Here is a 9,410-nt window from a genome sequence, read left to right as displayed (position 1 = left end):
GGTGGTTTACCCCCTGGGCGCTTACAGCCGGTTCGGAGCAATAGGCCCTGGCAGATAGTTGGTTGTGATGTGACGGGACCTTTTCCTCGTAGTCCTAGAGGTAACCAATACCTGTTCGTGGTTACTGATCTTTTCACAAAGTGGGTTGAGCTGTTTCCTCTCAGGACTTCCCAAAGAGTATGGGAACGACTACTCGACACCTTTTGCCTGTTCGGGTTTCCCGCTCAGCTGATCACTGACAACGCAACCTATTTTACAAGTAAGGTGTTCTCAGATTCTTGCGCTGTCTTTTGCATTCAGCACAAGAAGACTTCCCTGTATCACCCTCAGGCTAATATTACCGAATGTGTTAATTGGAACCTGAAGATGATGTTGGTTGCTTTTACTAGTCAGCACCACCGTGATTGGGATCTTCGCCTGACTGAGCTGGCGTTCGCTACACGGACGACGGTCAACAGATCTACAGGCTTCACCCCGGCGTTGCTGAACTTGGGACGAGAGGCTCCTTTTCCAGTAGAGAATGCCCTGGCCCTCCGGGATGGCAGTACCCAGCCTCCTTATTCAATGTACGCTGAGGACCTCCAGAGCCGACTGGACGTCGCAGGTTGGACCAGGCTCGCCAGTACAACCGTGGACGACGGAATCTCACCTACAGCGTCGGTGACCTTGTCCTTCGACGGACTCGCCCTCTTAGCGATGCGTCACGTGGCTTAGCAGCTTCGCTCGCAAATAGGTGGGATGGCCCCTACGAGGTAAGTGCGTGTTCCTCCGGCCTCAGTTACAGGCTTCGTCGCTGTGACACGGGCGAAGAAACGGGGCCAGTACACATCGCGGATCTGAAGACTTACCATCTCCGCGACCGCAAGGGCGAAGAAGCACCTCTTCAGCCTCCTCCTCAAGACCTGGACCAGTATCCCGCTCGCGGACCCTCCAGTCGCTACAGTTTGCGTCCCCGCAGGCGATGCACGTAGCCGTCACTATCCCAGTCACTAAATCCTAGTGTTCTTGTGTAGTTGCTCTTTCTTAATGTGATTTCTGCTTCGCAGTCTTCAGCTATAACCTTCTGGGGGAGAGCCTTTTCAGGTTCTCGCGGTCGGAAACTGGATTCTCACCGTGATCCCCTATTCTTTCAAGCAGCTGCCATGCCTCCCCGTGGGAAGTACTACAGCAGGAGGGTTCCCCCTCCGACACGGTCCTCGCCCGAAGCAGGTGGCACCTCACGCCGGTCCCGTTCCCCGCTCGTGGCCACTTCGGTGACGTCCACGAAGCGGTCTGTAGCCACTTGTACTGTGGTCTCGCAAGGGAGACCGTTTGGCTGGGTGTCACGTTCGAAATGGAGCTCCCAGCCCCGCCCTGTCTGTGGAGAAGGCCCGTCAAGGGTACAGCCCTCCTTCCGTGGACTAACCTTGGAGGAGAGACACCCCTGCGATCCCCCAATTCTGCTGTCCGAAGATGAAGCTCGACAACTCTGTCCCTGTGCGGTGTACCAGAGCTACATCGGCGTGCACACCGCCAAGGCCAGCTCCACCAGTCCAAACTTGAAGCCTACCGATCAACCGCCCGTGCAACCACTGACGTCACAGCTGCCCTCGCCACCCTATGACGTCACCGACCTGACCTTCTGAGGGAAAGGGGAACCTCTCCCCTCATGCGCCCGCAGGTGCCTACCACTTTCCCAACACCCGGATCCTCCGTACCTCGAGGCCCGGCTTACGATCACATGGACGATACGGTTCTCGACATGCCTGATGAAACTGTAATGATGTGAGCTGCTGGGGAAGTGTGACATTTTTTCACGTTTTAAACTCTCAGAGTTGCATTTGTATGCAATTACTTGTTAACGTGTTGACTTTGTATTTTCTTCATGTATTTTTTCAACATACTGTGACTTCTATTAGATGGGGGGGGGGGTAGTTGTGGTGAATCCGGCCAGCACACATAGATGGCACCAGGCAAAACCTGTGTCTAGGTCAGATGTTAGCCTCACGCGCTGTGGGAGGGGCCCTGGCTTGGACAGACCAAAATCGTGAGCGCGTGTGAGCGAGATCAGAGCCTGGTGCGGCTGGCCTCGGAGACGGTGCGTGGAACGACTGGCTTGGAGAACATTCTCGGTGTAAAGATTCCATTATGTGAGTTATTAAATATCACGTTTCTTTCCATATTTTGACTTTGTCTCTGTGCCTCGCTTTCCACGGGGGTCGAATGGACGGGCTTTGCCCCGGAGAGTGGGAATAGGCTCCCACAAAGCCCAGTAAACCATTCATATCCACAGGACATCCACATAAGGTAGCGAACGTCGTGAATATCTGGACAATCATGCGATATCTAATGGATGTCTCTGAAAGACATTCGCGTTTCGGTTTTACCAGTAAATAATAGATGTCCTAGGTACATCTGCAGGTTATCGCGTTTTGGATATTTGACTGGAGGAAGCAGCCTGGAGATGCCTGGGATATCCATGTAAGAGCCAGTACACGAGATTTTGGGCACTGGTTGAACGTCACAGAAACTTCGCCAGGACGTCGCCTGGAGATTTACGGATAAATGTGAAGTTTATCATATCTTGCTCCGACAGCTACATTTTTGTTGTGCTGAAAGCAAGCAAAAACTCTTGTAAACGCTAACTGGATATGGGGGAACAAGTAAAATCGTTATATATTTTATTGTTTGCGTGTTGCTAGCCGTGAAAGTATTTATCTATGCGTAACATTCGTCAAGCTACAGTGGAATTCGATCACTTTTACAGCGCCATGAAGCAGCTAATCACATTATAGGCAATTGCTTGAATTAAAAACATAGTATTTGGCAGAAAGGAATGTGAGGAACGTTATTGGTTATGCCTTGACTGTGCAGAGACACGGGTTAATTGGAAAGAAGCACCCCCTCACCGTTACAAATGTATCACGGCCCAATACACTTAACGAATGTGCCCCAGCAACTTGTATTTCAGTATATGCTTTGGCTATTTCGTCAACAGAGACTATTGTGAATGCTCTGGCTTCTCTTCAAAAATGCGTACGCGGTGGAGGGGACAACAGGTCTAGTGGACCGTGTGTCGGAGTGTGGCCGAACGCTGGCGGGGCACACAAGAGTTCCTGGATTTTTTTCCTGTTGTAGATATTCGAGGCGTTTATTTCAACAAACACGCACATGATGACAAACATGTGATAATTAACGTATGTAATATGTTTGGTAATAAATATGTACTTTCCGTTTATATCAGCGTGGCGTCGTCATCTCAGATATGTATTAAACTAAAAGTAAGTAAGCGCTAGTTAATATTAAATTTTAAGTCAGAAGTATTTGTGACGTCCAATCTGTGTCCAGATATCCACTAAAATACCTTGCGGGGACATATCTGGGATGACAAAGGAGGGTTAAAATGCATATCTCACGGACGTCACGTAGATGTAAGTTGGATCCTCACGAACCTCCATCAGATATCCAAACATCCAGAATTAGATATCACATAGATATTGCCTGGATGTAAATGGTTTACTGGGAGTGTAATAGTAATACTAATCGAGTAAAAATATGACGCTGAGACACGTTTAGAGAGTCGTTATCCAAGATGTCGAAAGCAACACCAGAGGTAGACAGGAAATATCGAACTTTCAACTTTTTATCACATGATTAGAGGTTGAAATAACTTCATAAGTTTCTGCGCAATGCAGATCGAAGAAATCGTTTGATTGCAGTCGTTTTAATCAGGTAAACGGAAAGATTCCCTGACATCGCATTTGTGAGGCCCCCACGATACCTGTGCAGAAAAAAAAAAAAGAAAGAAAAAGACGACGCTAACATGAACCGGTGCACCGTACCAAATCAGCAGTGTTTCCAGAAGCGCCGCGATCAAACAGCTCGCTTAAGGTGAAGCAATTGCGTGCTTCCTGTGACCTGCACGCTTTCACAATATCAGCTATGAACTGGCTCGGCGAAGATATTAGTTAAACTACAGTGATCGGCGGCATGTTTTGTGGCTGGGCTGCCCAGTTGTTGATGTGTAGCGCAAAGAGATTGTCACGTTGTATACCGTTCGTAAACAACTTGGTCTTGTAGCGAAACCTCTCTGATTACTTCATAGCTAGCTTTAAATGATGCTGGTATTGTGGAAGTCGAGAGCGGTGTAGCACAGCAACAGAGCCGACGCACCTGGGTGATTTCACGCCGAATCACGCAGGCTTTTCCGGTCGACCTCTCAATGTTTTTCTTTCAAACATATATTAAAGCCTTGTCCCTGGGAGGCATATTGGTGCTAAAAGTATATGAAAATAATTGGTGGTTATTTCTTAATGAATTATCATGCAGATGTGGGCAATTCGACCATTGCGCTTGCTACGAAGTTTCACCCCACGTATCTTCATAACTATTTGACACATTCAGCTGAATTTTTTCCCACATATTGTCTGGGGTGGGTAGCATTGCATCCTATGTTTTGAAGATTCTAAGGTCTGCCTTTGAGGAGATAAAAAATTGCACAGTTGCCTCATTTGTAAAATATGGTACGTTTTGGGAACCTCACAACTCGTCCCCTGAATGTGATACCCAAAAGTTATCTACTACACTGTGCTCCTCTCGAAATGCCCTTTCTTCTGATAGCGAGTACATCGTATTGTGAATTAAGGCAACGACCCCAACAGTGTTTTTGTTACGGGTGTCTACGGAAAATGCGTAAATTCGCCAGCGCGCATCACATATATTCCCACTCGGGAGGTCGTTTATTTTACTGACAAACATTTTTCATGACGACTCAAAACAGCACATCAAAAAATGTTTTGTCTCAGAGATGGTAGAAGTTACGTTGAGAACGACGTTGCGTTACGAACGAAACTTCGACCATCTCTGAAGCAAAAAAAGAAAGAAAAATAATAATGTGCTATTTTGAGTCGTCATGAACGTTTGTCACGATGTCACGAGTGGGAATATATGTGATGCGCGCTGGCGAATTTACGCATATTCCGTAGACACCCCTTACAAAAAGGCTGTCCGTGAATGACGCTTCCGCACAGCGCAGGCGCAACGGCTCGGCGATGCACAGTTTAAGCAGGCTGTCGCCGAGACAAGTGTATGCATGAAGAAAGAAAAAAGAAAAATTGCATTCGCTTCTCCTAAATAGATGTATATAACGTCGTTAGACAAAATATACGATTTTACAGACATTAAGGTACCCATCAAGTTTCATACTGGTAGCAAACAAGCTTCCCCGTGGTGCTGCGAAGAAAAATTAAGGAAGAGAAACATAAAAGTAAGCATATATTGTATACATACAAAAAGCATGCCGGTCACAGAGGTAAAGATGAAAAGGTGGTGGTGGTGATGGTGAAAGGGCTTGCCGTTGTCGGCCTCACGTATGTGGGCAACGTCACGACTGACGCCCTGGGGAAATGTGCGTCCTGGGCCGACTTCTAGGGGAACTGTGCCGACATATGTCTGAAAGCGTCTGAGGAAAACCCAGGAAAAACCCCAGACAGCACAGCCGGCAAAGATGAAGAGATGAAAAGGAAATCATCGGCGGGCAGATCACAATGCAATAACGGTACACTACAGCCATTACAATTTTTGTACATCTGTTTAAGAAGCTGTGTCTGTCTGTGCACCAGTTTACGAAACTGCTACTAAGAAGAAGAGAGCGTTCGATTTCACAAAACGCGAACGTCATGGGAACGCAGTATCTGCAGCTTGGTGGTTTCTGTTGTTAAAGAAGAAGTCAACAGAAATGTCCTTCCGGCAGTGAAAGTACGCTTTTATTTTGTAGATGTTTTTATCAAACCCGTCTTGCCGTCAGAGGAGGATGTCCGCTGAACATTGATAATTCCCCTCCCTTTCGAATATTATTCCTCCTCCCATTTACACGTGCTCAAATATACTGTTGGTTTTCCTACATTGGAAAGTGTCGATAGGCTAAGCCCTCTTTCAGTGTGATGTCTCATATTTTAGTCGCACTTTGATGCCCTCGAGAACAAAACTGGCTCGCTACAAAACCAAGACATCCACTTTAGGTTCCAAACATGGTCCCCCTAGTTGTGAAACTGCACTGGAAAATTACCTGAAGCGGATATAGTTTGATGTATAAGACTGTGAAATCACGATGGAGCGTGAATTTTACTTGTATCCCATTCAGTACAATGTATAAGATTTCAAACGTCGGGGGAACAAAAGCCTTTACAGATATACGGATAATTCATTTTTGGCATAATTCCTTGTATCTCACAGGATCTAGTGGCGAACCAGTGAAAGGTGTCGGCGTTCTCCTTCAAAATGAACTTATACGTTTCCTATGCATTGCGTCTATGGGTGTAATGCAGGCGAAGCACGCTTTTGTCCGCGTTTTTTGTCCCGTGCAAGTCGCGTCCAAGTTTTTGTCCGCGAACCTTGGGCATGTCCCATTTCATGGCATGGAACGCACGAAGCCGAGAAGAAATGTCGTAGGCCAAATTGTGAACCAACACCGGTATATTGCCCTTATTTGCACGACCGACATTGCATTCATTGCACAAAGAGGCTAAAAAGTTTGGGCCATCGTACCTACTGTGGCCGTGATGACAAGTTTTCGGATGAGCTTGATCAAAGAGAACATCGCAGTACTCACACTCAGTGGCTGCATTGTGTTTACTCTTTTGCTCAGTTGAAAAAATTATAGGTTCTGGTTCGCTGTTATACATTGCTGCGATGTCGTGCAGAAACATGATATATTCTACACACTTTGAGCCTGCATCAGGCCCCAAGTATACATCTTCTGCAAAGATCTGAGAGTCGTAAGTTTGTACTAGAATTGCGCAAAATGAACTCATTACGTAGCGCTGTACAGCATTTTTGACTGTTGTATTAGGGTCCAGAATGGACTGAGTGTCAAGTCCTATGACATAGGGATAAGCGAACATGTTGGAATATTAATTAAATTATTGATTAAATTTAAATAAAGTTTTTCCGGGTTGTGGGAGCTCTAAGACGATTCCCTTCAAGTTCCTACACACACGGCGATGCCTGATTAGTGAATCATTTGTGTAAAATCCACGAGTGCATTTCTCGCAGAACACCCGACTATTACGACTCATCAGAGCGTTGAATTTTTTATAAAAAAAAAGTGATCATTCTATTCCAACAACCTAATAAAATCCTTCAATTCCTTTTTCGGTATGCGGGAAGCGTGTAGGGTCCCATCCTCATACTTGTAAATAAACACACCAATTTGATTACGATCTTCCCAGAGATCTATATCAGAATATGAGACTGGACCCTCAGGCCACCACCTCACACGAGCAATAGAATTTGACTCACAATTTTCCAAGTATTTGGCATATAATTGACAATTATTTATACGCCTCTTCTGAGGGTGCAACAAAGCCAATGTATTATATTTGAAGCACTCGTGAGGGGCATTGGGAGGAGAGTCCACATTGGTCTTGCATCTTTTTTCAAGTAATCGGGTATAGCTGTTGTACACCCAATGCGCTTCTTCTTTAATTTGGTGATCGTTACCTCAAGTTCCATAACGTTCCTGGAAAGAAATTCACTAGGAACTCGTTGATAGTTTTTCACGTTTTGTGAGAGTTCAGAAAAGCTCTCAATCAGTGCAACCATTATTGGCGCCGAGCGCGAACGTTGGCGCCGCCCTGGTGGCTAATAACGGAAACAGGGTTTGGGGATCGCAGACGCTTCTCCGGTGGTAGAATATGTTAGAAGGTGGTGTTGTTTCGTCCTACAACCGGAGTCAGCCTCATTCACAGCAGTGTCCGATTTAAATTCAGTGAAATGATGGAGCCGCAGTGGGAATCCGTGCCTGGTACGTATTATTTTTTGCCCTTGATGCACAGAATTCTCGAAAATCCATGAGAGCCGCTTACGCGGAGCTCCATATACACATGTACTACTTACTCAGTTTCAGTGACTCTGCGTGTGATCATGGACCACGTTGGTGACCGGAAAAGATGCATAATAGAAGGAGACGATGTTTTTTCGGCTGGGCACGTCATCGAATGCGGGGTGAAGAATGTTCGAGGAAACGAACTGCACATACGTTCGTATGTTTTGCAGACGTCTGCCCTCAATAAAGAACCGCACGAAGTGAACGCGCTGTTGCAAGCTGGGAACTTGATAGAAATCAAGTGCTCATGCAAGGCAGGGTGAGGATGTAAAAGCAAAGGGAGGAAATCTGTGAATATGAGCCGTAGCTGTTTGTGTCACTATCTTTCCTGGGCACGCAGGTATCTTAGGTGATATTTCGCTATCAATTTAATTTCAGGCTTTCCCAGTCATGCAAACATTGCATCGCTGTGCTGCTGCACGTCAGGGAACACAAATTCATCCCCAAACTGTCCTGCACCGACATGGAACAACAATGGGGAAAGGCACACAGGGGTGATTTGAAAGAGAAGTTCGCACCGCGCCCTGTTGTGGAACTGGCATGTTCCGAGAAGGTAAACCATCCATTTGCTCCAGGCTGTGTGGCTCCCGCATGCATGTTTGTGGCTCCACAAAGTAGGCACATACTTTTTTATCAAATCATTTGCTGCATGTCACTCCAGACAGCATCACAGAGGCATATCATTATATGTATGTCATGTCAATACCCTGAAACACATAACAGGTGCAGTTTCCAAGCTTTTCTGCACCACCTGATACACTGAGACGGCTACTACAGAATCTCCCATATCAGTGCCCTGCTTTTACCCACTCATCGCTGCAGCCAGAAGGTAGTATAGGTTGGAGCTCCAATACCGCTATGTATACAGCATAGGAGGTGATCTGTGCAGAATTTATTACAACTTTACACCAACAATTTATAATTAAGGATCTCGCATACACTTAAACAATATATATGCTAGTACATCAGCCAAACAGCTTTAGATAAATATCGACAGCATGCTCAGCTTATTGCACTCTAACCTCATATTTATATGAATTGTTTGTTAGATATCCCTCTGCACTACTCTGCCCGACAAACTATTTTATCACAGCTATAAAGCTGCACACCTTTTTTTTTCCAGAAGAGAAACTAGCAGCAAAGAGACAGAGGCTTTCGTCCCTAGAAGTGCAGCAGGCAGGTAAGGCATACAAGTAGTCTCTCTGCAATGCATAACCATCAACATAGCACAGCTGTCAGAGCTTTCCGTGATGAAGTTTTATGTATCAGAGAAAATCTCTCAGCAACAGCAACATAATGTGGAATTCTTCACAACAGGTGACCACCTACCACCCGCTCTCATGGAGTTAGTAAAGAAGAAGGGCGAGAGTCTGACAGCAGAAGGGTTCCTTGACTGGTGCTCAAGTACTTACACAGATGAAAACCTTCAAGATATCGAACACGCAACCAGGGAGCAGTCAAAGTCACCACTTTGGGTTTCGTACCGAAGAGGATTGATCACGGCCAGTATTGCTCACACGTGCCTCACAAAGGCAAGCAGGTTGAT

The sequence above is a fragment of the Ornithodoros turicata genome, chromosome 9 (assembly GCF_037126465.1).
Source record: "Ornithodoros turicata isolate Travis chromosome 9, ASM3712646v1, whole genome shotgun sequence".
Taxonomy (NCBI): Eukaryota; Metazoa; Arthropoda; class Arachnida; order Ixodida; family Argasidae; genus Ornithodoros; species Ornithodoros turicata.
This window is presented reverse-complemented; position numbering follows the sequence as displayed.